Here is a 17,095-nt window from a genome sequence, read left to right on the forward strand (position 1 = left end):
CCTCGCCGAGATTCCTTCAGTTTCCTCACAAAGTCTGCACAACCATAGCGTAAAGCCAAGAGATGCACAGCGTATTAACTAGATAAAACAAGGCCTCCGGGGCGCCTGGGTAGCTCAGTGTTGGTTAAAGCCTCTGCCTTCAGCTCAGGTCATGATCCCAGCATCCTGGGATCAAGCCCCTCATAGGGCTTGCTGCTCGGCGGGGAGCTTGCTTCTCTCTCTCTGACTGCCTCTCTGTCTACTTGTGATCTCTGACTGTAAAAAAAAATAATAAAATTAAAAAAAAAAAACACAAACAAACAAAAAAAACCCAAGGCCTCCAGAGTTAATTGCTACAGTAATACCATCTCCCCAAGATGGACTCCCAGGCTTTGCTGGGCCCAGGGGAAGACAAGAAGCCAGTGAATTTCTAAAGCAGATTTTCTTTGACCAGACATGAAATGGGATGTTAGAGCTTTGGAGACTAGAGAGGAGAGAGTAGGAGGGACAAAGGGGTCCAGAGTCCAGGATAAGGAAGGGTATATGGTACAGGGTCTGCGGTTTTCCAGTAGGGACAAGCTGTTGCAAAACGAGAAAAGAGAAGTTTACAGAATGCAGGGATTTCACAATATGGAAGGTTTCTGATGAAGTTTAGCTTTCCCCTACCCTAGGTTCGTTGGTCCTGACTCCTCTTAAGTGGGGGACACCTATTACCTTATATTATCTTTAAAGAGAGGGTGTTTTGTTTTGTTTTGTTTTCCCATTTCTGACAATTGCATCTTCAGGAGCTCTCCAACAAGAACATCCAAACCTACCCAAGAGTTTTTCTAATAATTTCAGAGTAGAGCCAGAGGGCCTAAAAGAAAAGTATAGAACAATACAAACCTAGAGTTAACATATGGTATGAAGGAAGGTATATGTTTTTCTGGTAAAGTCCCAGGTGATAAGCTTCATATCTGGAGGAAGTAAGGGCTTAGCCTTTATCTGTTCTGAATGGGGAGTTATTCAAACATTTAGCATTGTGCCTGGCATCACAAGGTTGTCCTTGGCTTGACAGCTTAATAATAAAACTAACATTTAATGACCATCTACTATATGTCAGGCACATGCTAAATCTTTAAATAGATTATTTAACATTTTTATTTTTATTTTTATTTTATTTTTATTTTTTTTTAAAGATTTTATTTATTTATTTGACAGAGAGAGACCACAAGTAGGCAGAGAGGCAGGCAGAGAGAGAGAGAGAGAGGAAAGCAGGCTCTCCACTTAGCAGAGTTTTTATTTTTAAAATACTAAAAAAGGGCGCCTGGGTGGCTCAGTGGGTTAAGCCACTGCCTTCGGCTCAGGTCATGATCTCAGGGTCCTGGGATTGAGTCCCGCATCGGGCTCTCTGCTCAGCAGGGAGCCTGCTTCCTCCTCTCTCTCTCTGCCTGCCTCTCTGCCTACTTGTAATCTCTCTCTGTCAAATAAATAAATAAAATCTTTAAAATACTAAAAAAAAACCCAGTTTATTCTAATTTATTTTATTTAACGATCTGGGAAGTTTGCAGTCATCAGGTGTAACTGGGAATTCAGGAATCCCTGTGGAGCTGTTAGTGTACCAAACGTGGTAGGTAAAAATGCATGCGTGCTTTTGATAGCACATATGAATGGATTTCTCGAATTGACTTCATTTTCTTTTTCTTTCTTCCTTCCTCCCTCTCTCTCCCCCTTCCCTCCCTCCCTTCCATCCTTCCTTCTTATTTTTTTTTAAGATTATATTTATTTATTTGAAAGACAGAGATCACAAATAGGCAGAGAGGCAGAGAGGCAGGCAGAGAGAGAGAGAGGAGGAAGCTCCCTGCCAAGCAGAAAGCCCGATGCGGGGCTCAATCCCAGGACACCGGGATCATCACCTGAGCCGAAGGCAGAGGCTTTAACCCACTGGGCCACCCAGGAGCCCCACCTTTTTTCCTTTTTAAAATGGGCTCTAGGCCCAGAGTGGAGACCAATGCAGGGCTTGAACTCACAACCCTGAGATCAAGACTTGAGCTGAGATCAAGAGTCAGAGGCTTAACCGACTGAGCCAACCAGGTATCCCTCATTAGTTTTATTCTCTGCAAACTGACCTGGGTCACTCAACATAGCTTTTATTGTTCCTGATATTAGTGCATGTCCCTTTATACAATAAATTCATGAACAGCAAAAGATAATCAATTTGGTATACCTGGTATCAGGGCCTTCACAGCCACCACAGGTTTTCTCTTCTCCATCCATTATGTTCTTATTAAATTCTACTTTACTTCCATAGGAATCGTAGTAGTTTCTCGCCAACCCTGCAGCCACTGGCTGGGTCCCCACGCACCACCACAGCCCCTACTTCAAAACCACCCCTTTACTCCCAGCTGCCTGCCACCCTGAGGCCCATTATTTAATATTTTTAGAAAATCTTTATGAGGTAGGTGGTTATTACACCCATTTTATAGATAAGGAAACTAGAGCTTAGAGCAACTACATGATTTACTTAAAACCTTTCAAAGATTAATTGTCAGCCATACATTCAGACATAGCAGGTCTGGTTCTAAACCATGTTTTATCCACAATCCACTCTTCTAACTTGTGGTACAGCCTCTTATGTATTCCAGTCCTACCTGAAGTTCCCTATGTTCTGTAAGGACTATGAGGAGTAAAAGTGTAAGAAGGGAGGGGGTACTCTTTCTTTGATAGAGTGACAAATTTTAACAGTCAGACATTGTTCCAGAAGATGGCTCATTGTTAGCTCTCCAGCCTTTTAGGTCACTGTGCTGTAGGGGGAAGACAAGTGGCTGGATGGGAGACATTCTTTTTGTTTCTTGGACTTAATAAGCAGGAACCTTCTGGAGCACCTGGTTGGCTCAGTCATAGAGTCTTCAGCTCTTGACCTTGGGGTTGTGAGTTTGAGCCCCATGTTCAGGATAGAGATTATTTAAAAATTAAAAAACAAAACAAAACAAACAAACAAAAACCCCAGACTAGAGCTATCTAAAGCCCTATCTAGAGTTAAAGTTTTATCTTCCATCGCCCCTTCACTTGGAAAACTTTTAAGAATCAATCAAATAGGGAAGCCTAGGTGGTTCAGTCAGTTGAGGGTCTGACTCTTAATTTCAGCTCAGGTCATGATCTCAGAATAAGAGTCCTGAGACTGAGCCCTGTTTGGGCTTCTTGCTCAGTGGGGAGTCTGCTTGAGATTCTTTCCCTCTGCCCCTCATCTTGAGCACAAGCATGCATGCACATGCGCGCTCTCTCTCTCTCTCTAATAAATAAATAAAATCTTAAAAGAAAATAAAAATACTCAGGGGCACCTGGGTGACTCAGCTCATTAAGCATCTGCCTTCAGCTTGGGTCATGATCTCAGGGTCTTAGAATTGAGCCCCATATCAGACTCACTGTTCAGCGGGGCATCTGCTTCTCCCTCTTCCCCCTGCTCCTGCTCTCTCTCTCACTCTTTCTCTCAAATAAAATAACATCTTTAAAAAAAAAAAGAAAATAAAATAGAAGAATCAATCAAATGGGAAATGCATATATGCCTGATCCCCTCATATATATGCATACAATATAAAACCGTGTGTATACGGTTACAAACAATAAAAAATGCATGGGAGGGGTGGCTGGCTGGCTCAGTTGGTGGAGCCTATGACTCTTGATCTTGGGATTGTAAATTCGTGTCGAGTGTAGAGATTCCTTTTTTTTTTTTAATTTAATTTATTTAAGGGCTCCTGGGTGGCTCAGTCATTAAGCGTCTGCCTTGGGCTCAGGTCGTGATTCCGGGGTCCTGGGATCTAGCCCTGCATTGGGCTCCCTGATTGGCAGGGGGTCTGGTTTTCCCTCTCCCATTCCCCCCTTGTGTTCCCTCTCTCACTGTGTCTCTCTCCGTCAAATAAATACATCAAATCTTAAAAAAAAAAAAAAAAAAGAGCTGATGTATTTATTTGAGAGGGAGAGGGAACAAGCAAGGGAGAGGAGCAGAGGGAGAGGGAGAAGCAGACTCCATGCTGAGCAGAGAGCCCAGTGTGGGACTCAGCCCCAGGACCCTGAGATCATGACCTAAGCCAAAGTCAGATGCTCAACTGAGTTACGCAGGTCCCCCATACTTCAAAATAAAATCTTAAAAATATATAGGGAGGGAAAATGGAGAAAAAGCCTGGAAATAAATATACCAAAATGTAACCAGTGTTTTGTTTTGCTTTGTTTTTTAAGTGCTATGACTTTTTTCAATGTTTCCATATTTTCTGGGTGTTCTAAAATGTGTGAGTGCTATTTAAAAGGAGAAAAATGGGGCACCTAGGTGGCTCAGTGGGTTAAGCCTCTGCCTACGGCTCAGGTCATGATCTCACGGTCCTGGGATCAAGCCCTGCATCAAGCCCTGCGTCGGGCTTTCTGCTCAGCAAGGAGCCTGCTTCCCCCTCTGTCTCTGCCTGCCTCTCTGTCTACTTGTAACCTCTCTCTGTCAAATAAATAAATAAAATCTTTTAAAAAATAATAAAAATAATAAAAGGAGAAAAAGAAGCATTTTTTATAGGACAAAATCAACTTTTTCCATGACGCCTTCTCTGATGTCCCCAGGTGAAGTCAAACGTTTCCCCTTCGTTGCCATCGTCGACTCTACTTTTAGCGTGTTGTAACATAGATCTAACTCACTAGACTTGCCATCTATGTCCTATTCATTTTACTTCCTCAGCACCTCACCCTCAAATGGTAACACTCAGTGTTTACTGAATGGAATGAACATTTGTGAAAATGCAAGATACAAAGTGCAATGAACGGTGGATGTCAAAGAGAAACTTAGGATTAAAAGACTAGTAAGGAACACAGATATTGAAAGGGAGTGATTCCTCAGGATGGGGGCAGGGGTTGTCAAGGTCTAGGAGACGCTGAGGTGTTGAGTTAGGCCTTGATTCATTCATGCATTGCTGAAATGCCAGGTAGAGTTTAGAGTTTGGTATGAATAAAGATATGGAGGTTGGAATGGGTAAGAAAGCTTTTTTTTTAACTTTTTAATTGTAAAATAGTTTAATTTATTTTATACATAACACACATCTTACCATTTTAACCATTTTTAGGTGTACAGTTTATGACATTAAGTACATTTGCACTGAAGTGCAATGATCACCACTATGCATCTCCAGAACTTTTTCATCATCTAAAACTGAAACTCTACCCATTAAATAATAATTCCACATTCTCCCCTGCCCCCCAGCAGTCTTTGGTAACCACTGTTCTACTTTCTGTCTGTATGAATTTGACTACTCCAGTACCTTCTATAAGTAGAATCATATAATATTTGTCCTTTTGTGTTTGACTTATTTCATTCAACATAATGACTTCATGGTTGTGTCAGAAATGTTTGAGAGATTGACCTGATGGCACAGAAGATTCAAATAAAGAAATACAGAAGAAGATGAAGATAAAAGTGGAAAGATACTTTATGGCCGATTGGGAAATGCCTTGAATACAAACCTAGGTGGCTGCTGTAGTGGGACCAGTTGATTGTGGGAGCTGGAACTGTTACAGTCTCTTGGAAAGTATCATGGTGATATTCTCTAAAGTTAAACATAAGTACATCTTCACCTACAGAAATAAAAATATACCCCAGTACATAATGATAATACAAGAATGTATTATGTATAAGAATGTACAAGAATGTACAAGAATGCTTATTGCAATGTTGTTTACAAAGACAACAAATAGTATTATTGTGTATAAATAAGGGAATATTTATACATTATTATTTCCAGACCGTGGAAAAATATGCAACTAGAAAAAATATGTTCTGGCTGTATGCATTAAACTGGAGAAGTAGTAGAGTGGCATGTTAAATGAAAAATGTTGCAGGGGCATGTGGGTGACTCTGTCAATTATGTGTCTGCCTTCAGATCAGGTCATGATCCCTGGGTCCTGGGATCAAACCCCACATTGGGCTCCTAGGTCAGGGGGAGCCTGCTTCTCCCTTTCCCTGGCCTGCCACTCCCCCTGTTTGTGCTCATGTATGTGCGCTCTCTCTCTCTGTCAAAATAAAAAAATGAAATCTTTTTCAAAAATGTAAGTTGCAGAGAAATTTATATAATATGGTTGCATTTTATTTATTTGTGAATGGTAGAGGGAAAGGGAGAAAGAGAATCCTCAAGCAGGCTCCACACCCAGCATGGAGCTGGATCCGGGGCTTGATCTCACAACCCTGAGATCATGACCTGAGCTGAAACCAGGAGTTGGGCACTTAACCCACTGAGCCACCTAGGTGCCCCAAAAGAGTGGATTATTAAATAGTTTTCCTTTATATATGTTGGTATTTTTTGACTTTGTTAGAAGCATGTGTTTATAATTAAAAACTAATAGTGGCATCGGGGCGCCTGGGTGGCTCAGTGGGTTAAGCCGCTGCCTTCGGCTCAGGTCATGATCTCAGGGTCCTGGGATCGAGTCCCGCATCGGGCTCTCTGCTCAGCAGGGAGCCTGCTTCCCTCTCTCTCTCTGCCTGCCTCTCCATCTACTTGTGATTTCTCTCTGTCAAATAAATAAATAAAATCTTTAAAAAAAAAAAAACTAATAAAGAGGGGCACCTGGGTGGCTCTGCCTTCAGCTCAGGTCATGCTCCCCGGGTCCTGGGATTGAGCCCCGCATCAGGCTCTCTGCTCGGCGGGGAGCCTGCTTCCGCCTCTCTCTCTGCCTGCCTCTCTGCCTACTTGTGATCTCTCTCTTCATCAAATAAATAAAATATTTTAAAAAAAACTAATAAAAGGACGCCTGGGTGGCTCAATGGGCTAAAGTCTCTGCCTTCGGCTTAAGTTATGATCCCAGCATCCTGGGATCGAGCCCCACATCGGGCTCTCTGCTTGGCAGGAAGCCTGTTTCCTCCTCTCTCTCTCTGCCTGCCTCTCTGCCTACTTGTGATCTCTGTCTGTCAAATAAATAAATAAAATCTTAAAAAAAAAAAAACTAATAAAGAAAAAAGTGAATGTCAAAATGGGGACAAAGTTGTAAGGATTAAATGATATAATAAAAATATACATAAGCTGTTAAATGCTCTATCATTGTTATTCATTACTTATAAATAGTTGGAACCCACTGGACATTTCTGAGCAAAGGCATGAGATTATGGAAGCAAATTTTTAGATCTTTTTAAAAAATATTTTATTTATTTATTTGTCAGAGAGATAGAGAGCATAAGCAGGGGGAGCAGCAGGCAGAGAGAGAAGCAGGCTTCCTGCTGAGCAAAGTACCTGATGCAGGACTCCATCCCAGAACCCTGGAATCATAACCTGAGCCAAAGGCAGATGCTTAACTGACTGAGGCACCCAGTCTTCCCTGGAAGCAATTTTTTTAACTGGAGCAAAAATCATATCACAAAAGATTTGCCATTTTATTTTTTATTTTTAAGATTTTATTCATGAGAGAGAGAGAGTGCACAAGCAGGGGGAGAGGCAGAGGGAGAGGAAGAAACAGACTCCCTGCTGAGCAGGGAACCCTACAACCTGGGGCTGCATCCCAGAACTGGGAAACCATGACTTGAGCTGAAGGCAGTCATTTCAACAACTGAGTCATTCAGGCACCCCCAAATTAGCTATTTTAAAGCATATAAGTTAGTGGTATTAAGTACATTCACAATGTTGTACAACCACCACCTCTATCTAGGTCCCAAACATTTTCATTATCCTCCCAAAAATACCCGACACCCATAAAGCAGTCATTCCCAATTTTCCCTTCCCTCTGGCCCCTGGCAACCCCCAACTCACTTTCTATCTTTATGGATATTTCAGATAAATGGAGTCATACCGTATGTGACATTTTGTATCTGGTTTCCTTCACTTAACACAATGTTTTCAAGATGCATACATTTCTCACCAAGGATAAGTATTTCATTTCTTTTCATGGCCATGTGATGTTCCATTGCTTAATGTACCTTGTTTTGTTTATCCATTCAGTGGATGGACATTTGGGTTGTTTCCACCTTCTGGTTATTATAGATAGAATAGTATTGCTATGCACATTCATGTTACAAACATTTGAGTGCCTGTTTTCAGTTCTTTTGTTTAAATTCCTAGGAGTGGAATTGCTAAGCCATATGTTAATTCTATGTGTGACTTTTTGAGAAACCACCAAGCTCTTTTCCACACCAGCTGTACCATTTTTACTTTCCAGAGTACAAGGGTTCTAATTTCTCCACGTTATAACTAAGATTTGTTGTTTTTTTCTTTTTTTTTTTTTTTAGATATTATTTATTTATTTGAGAGAGCATAAGAGGGGAGAGGGTCAGAGGGAAAAGCAGACTCCCCACTGAGCAGGGAGCCCGATGTGGGACTAGATCCCAGGACTCCAGGATTATGACCTGAGCCAAAGGCTGAGCTACCCAGGCACCCTCCCTTTTTTTTTTTTTTTTTTAATGACTATCCTAGTTGATGTGAAGTGGTGTTTTGATTTGCATTTCCTTAATGACTAATGATCTGAGTATCTTTTTATGTACTTGTTGGACATTTGTAAATCTTTTTTTTTTGAAAAATGTCTATTTAAGTCATTTACCCATTTTTTAAGAATTCCTTATATACTCTGGATACTAGACCATTATCAGACATATGAGTTACAAGTATTTTCTCCTATTTTGTAGGTTGTATGAAAGAAATTTTAAGACAATTAGTTGGACAACAATGTGTGTAGGAAGGATTCCAGGAGCGATGAAGGGCAGAAAGACCAACTAGGAAACCATTGCAGTTCTTTGGGTTGTAGTGAACACAGATTAGTAACAATGGGAAAATACCTCCAAAAGATTGTGTACCACAAGTGAAATTAGGAAAAGTCAGAGTATAATGGTTAAGATTAGCCATCTGTAGAAGAAGCAAATGACCTGCTATAGCTTCAAGAAAGCATAATTCTATCAATATATCTAAAGCTCTAGCAGCCTAATCACTTAAAGTAGAATGGCTAGAGCCCTAACACAATCAAACTCTAAACTAATCAATTATAACAAAATGGCTGAAGTGAACATAAACAGAATCAATTATATTAACTTGGCTGGAGCTGAGACTCAATCAATTGAATTGTACCTTGTCTTCACAAAAGGGGGAGATAATCTGCATAGAATTCCCCCCACCACCACCACCAACAGCAAAGTCAGTATTTCCCCAGCGACATTTAGGAAAGAAGATTCCTAGTTTGGCCTACACAGGTATCTTATATATTTATAAAGAAGATGCATGTAGTTCTATTAGTTATTGAAATTATCCAACTTGGGGCACCTGGGTGGCACAGTGGGTTAAAGCCTCTGCCTTCAGCTCAGGTCATGATCCCAGGGTCCTGGGATTGAGCCCCACATCGGGCTCTCTGCTTGGCAGGAGCTTGCTTCCTCCTCTCTCTCTGCCTGCCTCTCTTCCTGCTTGTGGTCTCTGTCAAATGAATAAAATCTTAAAAAAAAAAAAATCCAACTAATTCGCTTGTTCACTAAACAGTCTTCTAATTATAATTTTGACTTCCAAAATTGTCAAGTATTTTGATTGGTCAGTAGGTTTGTCTAAGCCACTATAAGGTATATGTAGAACATTAAATCAACCATATGGCTTTTATTTCATGCTCTTTTGAGTTTGGTCAGCATAAATGATTTCTCCTAAGGTGAATTAATTGGACAAAATCAACTTCTCAGTATTCAAACTAAGGCTCAGATCCTCTTAAGAAGAAAGCTCAACAATGTTTCTATCTCTTGTTGCTCTACGGTCGACTCAGGCTTGGAAGGAGTCTTCTTTCATGGACTCAGGAGAGGTAGTGAGAGTTTTTGTTATTTTGTTTTTCCATTCTAGAGTGGAACGAAGACTTAGAAAGTGCTTACATCACCTAGGGCTGCTCATAGTTCAACTAAGTTAGGTGCTAAATGCTCCAACTCCCAGCCCAGGGCATGCTCTGCCTCTTGCTAAAGCAATCACTGATGGTTTCTAAAGAATGGGAAACAGCACAAACAGGGGGAATTACAGACAGAAGGGTGTCCGCAGCCACAGCTGATGACCTGGAGATACGGGCACATCCCCTCCACAAGATGACTAGTAAGGACACCAAGATACTTGGATGCCCAGTAGGGGCACTTTCTGACAGTGAAGCAGGTGGTGGGGAGACAAGAGAAGAAGGTAGAATCTTTCTGACCTAATAGCAGTCTGACATTGTCTCTGAAGTATAGGAAATGTCTCCCCAGCATACGACTATGATGACACTTAAGACCACAAAGAGGAAGCTTCCTGGGGCTATCTAGCTGCTGCTTTCATCTAAGAGAATGGGGTGGGAATTCCACTGGATGAAGTCTTAGGACAGCCATCTTGTAATTCAGCCCTACCTCTGAATTATTTCATTCCTCTTTCTCAGACCTGGAACCACAGAGTCAGCTGTACAGAGAGCAACCTTGCTGTATGTGGTGCAGAACTGGATGTTAGCTATGCATGCAGAGGAATCAAATTTTCTCATTTTTTCACAGACCCGAGAAGGGATGGCCTTAGTAGCAGGATTCTTCTTTCATCTTAATAAGGGAGAAGGCCGAGCATGTGGAAATACACACAAATAAGACAGTGGATTGAGTATTGGAAAAATAAGACAATCCATTTAGCTGTGTCTATTTTATCAATGAAATGTGAGTCGAGGTCATCTGCTGACAGAGAAGTAGGGGGGAGTGGGTGTTGGAGATTTTCAAAACGAGAAGGTATGAAACAAGTCTTGAGCAGAGTAGAAATGAGAATTTGCCAGGGAAGTGTAATATTAGGTAATGTTGAGTTTTGGGGTCATAAATTTAAGTGATACTAGTCAGCAAGAATCTGTGATTTCCTCTACCAATATTTAGCTGCCCAGGTATAGATGCAGAGAAGCTAAATTGTTGGATCTAACCAGAACTGGTTTTTTAAAAAAATTTCCTTAAATAATCTCTACACCCAACATGGGGCTTGAACTCACAACCCTAGGATCAAGAGTCACATGATCTACAGACTGAGCCAGCCAGGAGCCCCAGAATTGATTGTTTTCCCCACAGGAAAGTTCAGTGGAGGGAGAAATGGGGAAAGGAAATTAACAGGTTTATAGTTCTAGATATAAGGGGAGGTGGTGGGTTAAAGACTAAAATAAAGGGGAGCCTGGGTGGCTCAGGCAGTTAAGTGTCTGCCTTTGGCTCAAGTCATGATCCCAGAGTCCTGGGATAGAGCCCTGTATCTGGCTTCCTGCTTCACAGGAAACCTGCTTCTTGCTCTCCCACTCCCCCTGCTTATGCTCCCTCTCTCGCAGCGTCTTTCTCTATCAAATAAATAAATAAAATATCTTAAAAAAGAAGAAGAAGAAGAAGAAGAAGAAAATAAAAAGATAGTATCAATGGTTTAAAGATTATTGAGAGAAAAGAGGTAATTGGGTGGGAGGACAGGTGTTAGGGTGTGAGAAGAAAAGGCAGAAAATAATGAACAGAAATTAAGGTACTTGGATGTTATGGAGAATTTTATCTGGACTAAATTGTTGTAATATTTTTTTCTTTTCCAACCATTGGTCTTTCCTTATTTCTTCTTTGCACCTCTTCTCCCACCAGGGAGTAAGAAACAATGAAGTCTGCTTTTCGTTTCTTGTCTGGGTAACTGAGCTGCTGGCTCTCCCCCAATCCTCAATATGGATCTCGCTCTTTTTCTGTTTCTTCATTCTGGAGAAGGAAAGCTGATAGTTGAGGGAAGAGGAGGTCAGGAGCACTACACCTTCCTCCTTGTGGGTGTCTCATTCTCTGCCAAGTGATCTCTTTGGGGAAAATATGGCCAGAGGGACAGCAAGCAGGTTATGAGTGTGGTTTTAGCTGCAACCAGAGAGAACACAGACAAGAACTGCCGACAGGGCAAGTATGAGGCCCTGGTGTGGAGATAGGCTTTTTGGAAGAAACTTTAAAAGCAGAAGACTTTGGGAAGGGGCCCAGAGGCACGTGGAAAATTCCACCCTTTATTTGGGGTCTCCATGTGCTATACAGAGGTGAGCCCAGGCTCACCACAGTGAGGAGAACCCCCTTGTCAGTTTTGGCCAAGTTGGTCACTCCTAGAGACTAAAAGAACCTCAGTAAAGCCCTGTAAGTTTTCCCAGGGTAGGACATCCCAACTTGCCCCAGAGTACTTGGAGGGAGCCATCTACCTGAGAACTTTGATAGGCAACTAGATAGACTCCCTGGGGAGTGGGCCCTGAACCTCCTCTCTAAGGCCTACTCTGTGGTCCAGGAAACTTCCTCTCCACCCAAACCTCTTTTAACAACATTGGGGTTCTCATACACTATAACTGGTCAAATCTTATAGGGCTTCCCTCCACAACTGTGCATTTACATATATCGTATCTTCTGCTCAGAATGTTGTCTCCCATTTTTCTCCTAGGAAATTCATATTTTTTTTCATCTTTCAAGACTAGTTGAAAGGTTACCTCCTCTCTGAGGCCTTCCAAGGGACAGTTGCTTCTTCTTTTTGTTTCCCCCAAAACTAATTTTTTTTTAAAGATTTTATTTATTTATTTGGCAGAGAGAGATCACAAGTAGACGGAGAGGCAGGCAGAGAGACAGAGGGAGGGAAGCAGGCTCCCTGCTGAGCAGAGAGCCCCACGCAGGACTCGATCCCAGCGACCTGAGATCATGACCTGAGCTGAAGGCAGAGGCTTAACCCACTGAGCCACCCAGGTGCCCCCCAAAACAAATTTTTTAATCTTTTTAAAAAATTTTTTAAATTAAAAAATGGGGGCGCCTGGGTGGCTCAGTGGTTTAAGCCTCTGCCTTCGGTTCAGGTCATGATCTCAGGGTCCTGGGATCGAGTCCCGCATCGGGCTCTCTGCTCAGCAGGGAGCCTGCTTCCTCCTCTCTCTCTCTGCCTGCCTCTCTGCCTACTTGTAATCTCTCTCTGTCAAATAAATAAATAAAGGGGCGCCTGGGTGGCTCAGTGGGTTAAACCACTGCCTTCAGCTCAGGTCATGATCTCAGGGTCCTGGGATCGAGTCCCGCATCGGGCTCTCTGCTCAGCAGGGAGCCTGCTTCCTCCTCTCTCTCTCTCTGCCTGCCTCTCTGCCTACTTGTAATCTCTCTCTGTCAAATAAATAAATAAAATCTTAAAAAAATAAATAAATAAATAAATAAATAAATAAAATCTTTTAAAAAAACATTTAAATCAGGTTATTAATTATTTGATATGTATAAGGAACCGGCAGTCATGGACTTTCCACGTTAGTACTGTATGTACATCATCTCATCTGATCCCCCACCGTCTCTTGTGTTGGGAGCTCTATTCTGCCCATTTAGGAGAAACTGAGGCAGGAGGAGGTTTAAATAAATTGCCTAAATGCACAGTGGCGTGTTGAGCTGACCCTCAAACCCAGATCTCTCTTCTACTCCATACTGCCTTGGGTTGGTAGGAAGGGCCAAGCAGAGCATTCTGGTGGAGGGGAGTGGCTTGATCAAAGACAGAAGACTGGAATGAGCAGGATGGCTGTGAGAAGGAGTAAATAGTCAAGCATCTGGTTGATTCAGTGGGTGGAGCCTGTGGCTCTTCGTTTTGGGGTGGGGAGTTTAAGCCCCACGTTGGGCACAGAGCTTACTTAAAAAAAAAAAAAAGTTAAAGGGATGCCTGGGTGGCTCAGTAGATTAAGCATCTGCCTTCAGCTGAGGTCATGATCCCAGGGTGGTGGAAACAAGTCCCGCTTTGGGCTCCTTGCTCAGCAGGGAGCCTGCTTCTCCCTCTGCCTGCCGTTCCCCCTGGTTGTGCTCTCTCTCACTGTCTGACAAATAAATAAATAAAATCTTGTAAAAAATGTTAAAAAAAAAAATAGTCATGTATCAAGTCTCATCCTCCAAGGAGCAGAGGGTGGGGCTTCCTAGCAGTTCTGGCCCTGCAGAGGATTGCAACAGGGTGAGGTGGGGGTAGGGGTTTGGGTTCCTGGAAGGTGACTGAAGCCCAGAAGGCTGGCCCTGTGCCCACTGTGTGGCTAAAGCGGGCCCGCCCAATAGTGCTGGTGGGAGAGCCATGGCCTGAGGGCTAGTTCCTGGAAGTCTGGCTGCCACCCGCCCCAACAAACTGCTGCATCCTAGGCCTGGATGTCTCCCCGAGTCAGGCTGCCCACTGGCTGGCTGCAGTTGTGTTCCAAGTGTCTCTCACATATGAGTGTGGCTTCCAGATAGGTTAGTCTTATTCCCCAAACCCCTGAGGCCTCCAGGCTTTGAAGCTCCCATCTCCTAATAATAATAGACTCACTTTCCTGTAGATTTCTTGTCATCTTCTCAACACCACTAAATAGGTATCATCATCATTATCATCTCCATTTTTCAGGTGAGGAGAGAAAGCTCAGAAAGGTTGGGCTGCCCAAGCCCACATAGCCAAGAAAGGTTAAGACTCAAGCCTGGGTCTCAAGATGCAGGATCTGGTCCTCCCTCATTCTGCTCTACACCATGCCCATGTCTCTTTTGAGATTTAGAATGAAGCCCCAGGGGTTATTTCTTCTGGGCTACTCTGGACTCATCTGTTAGCCTTCATCCATTTTGGGTTCAGGGCTAGGCTCTGCTAGCAGGGCACAACTCTTAGATGTCAGAATCTGGAATCTTCAGTCTTCCCTGGACCCTAAGCCCTAAGCAATTTTGGTCTGAGAGTGGGGCTCAGTCTCCCCTCAACTCCTGAGAAAATCCTCTAGGAATTCTTATCGCTGGAAAGCAACTTCCTCAAAGACTTTTTTTAATCCTATCTTTCCCCAACCTAGAAGACAAGGAAAACCATCAGCAAATCGCTTAGGAGATCTGGCTCCAATACCTGGGCCTCGGTTTACTTTAGTAAGAGGGGCCTCAACTATTCCCAGGTCCCAGACCCCCTCCTCGACCTCCCCCAGCCATCCGGGGTAACCGCCGGGCTCTGGTGCCTAGGATAACACCCAGCCCTCCCCTTGCCTCCTGTGGCTGCCTCCCCTTTCCGTCTGTTGAGAGAGGAAGCCAGGGGGTGGCGGGTGCAACCCTGCAGGGCACTGATAAAGGGCCAGGCCTGCCCCCGCCCCCTGGGGCCACTGCGGTCAGACCAGCAGGCAGGCAGGCAATGCAGCCATCTCCCTCTGGGACCCACGGCCCTCCCCTGGTTCCACCTCTGCCCACCCCGCCCTACTCGGGAAGCTGGTTGCATAACCCAGTGGGGTGTTTGGCAACATTGCCTGTGGCTTGACCTAATGCTGGTGGTGGTGTGCACATGCGTTGGGGCTGGGTGGAGAGGGTGGATTGATCAGGGTGACAAGTCAGACTTTTGAGAATAGGTGAGCAGCCTGAATGGAGAATGGTGTAACAGTCAAGACATGTTGCCATGTTTTTCTCCACATTCTGTTTGCTACCTTTGCTGAAAGTGGAGAATCTTGGGATTGGAAAATGTTAGGGATCCTGCGTTGCCAAGCCACAGGCACTATCCAACCCATCCAGGCTCCTAATCCCTGCTAATCATAAATCAGATAAAGGAGACTGAAGAGAGAAGGCTGTTGACTCTGGACATCAGGAATCAGAGAAGAGGAGGCTGAAGGAACCATTCCCACCCCTGAGGGCTATCAAGCATGTTCTGGACTCAGGATGCAGGGTGGGAATGGCAGTCATGGCCTTTTCCTATAGGAGGGGAGTGGGAGAGAGGTGGGAAAGACAATTCTGGCTGGCCAAGCTGCCTCAGTGAAGACTGTCTGTTCACTTAGTTCACCCTACTTGCTCATGTCTGTCCCCCCGAAATAAGCAGTAACTGCTTCAGACACTTCTGTAAATGCCTATTGCTTATAAGATGAAATGTAACCTCTCTAGCTTGACTTTCAAGACTCTTTACAATCTTGCCCCAAACTTCCCAGGCTTATCTTCTACTACTTCCTACCCCCACGCCCCACCCTAGCAGACCCAAAGTATTACTCTATGTTTTATGGCTCTGTGCCTTTATATCTTTGCTTGGAATACCCTTCTTCCTCTCTCTCCCTGGTGAACCCCTAGTCATTCTCCACAGCCCAGCTCAATTGTCATCTCCTCCGTGAAGACTTTCCTGAATTTCATCAAGCAGAAATTCAACTTCATAGCCCTTAATTTTTTTAAGAGCTTCCCGCTGAGGAGGGAGCCCAATGTGGGGCTCTATCCGAGGACCCCCGGATCACGACCTGAGCTGAAGGCAGACGGTTAATGACTGAGCCACCCAGGTGCTCTGGGTGACCTTTATTAATGTAATTGACCTTTATTAGTGTAATTCCCCAACTAGACTGTGAGTGAGGGCATAGACTATATCTTATCCATCTTTGTGTTCCTGGAGTATAAAACATAGTAGACACTCAATAAATCTTCATTGAATGGATTAATGAATGATGAGGCTTGTGTTATCCACAGTTGTATCTGCAATGCCACAACAGTGCCCTGAGCTGGTAGTTTTCATTCAGTAAATGTTTGTTCACCAGCTGTAACCTGATATCATTATTTAATCAGCCACAAGTGTGACTATCATCACTCCTCATCCCCTCTGAGGGGCCCGAATAAGTATGCCACTGAGAGAGCTATATCTGAATGCCCAGATTCCAGGTATGTGACCTAGATTCATGCCCAGGTCATCAAGAGATTCTGAACCAACAAGTAACATGCCATGAAGCCATGTGTCCCCTCCTGTCCCACAAGGATCATGCATATAGAATCATGATCTCCTGGAATAGAGCCAGAATCCAAAGTGTTTAATCATGGGTGTAGTGTGGGTTGATCAACACCCACCTCCCTACCCCCCCCCACCCCCAGCCTCCCAACCCCCGCACAGACACAAGCTGCCAGGAAGCCATATCAAACTGCCTCTTGAGTTGCTTCGTTGTGTTGCTGGTTGTGGAAGGTCCCAAGGAAGAACTGTAGTGCTGATGTAGGGGTGTAACGGCAGGGAACACTTGGAGGAGGACTCCCAGCAGCTATTCTTTATGAACTGGGACATTAACAGTGAACATACATAAACTTTTTTTTTTTTTAGATTTTATTTATTCATTTGAGAGACAGAGATCACAAGTAGTCAGGCAGAGAGAAAGGAGGAAGCAGGTTCCCCACTGAGCAGAGAGCCTGATGTGGGGCTCGATCCCAGGACCCTGAGACCATGACCAGAGCCGAAGGCAGAGGCTTTAACCCACTGAGCCA

The sequence above is a fragment of the Neovison vison genome, chromosome 12 (assembly GCF_020171115.1).
Source record: "Neovison vison isolate M4711 chromosome 12, ASM_NN_V1, whole genome shotgun sequence".
In the NCBI taxonomy this organism is placed as follows: Eukaryota; Metazoa; Chordata; class Mammalia; order Carnivora; family Mustelidae; genus Neogale; species Neogale vison.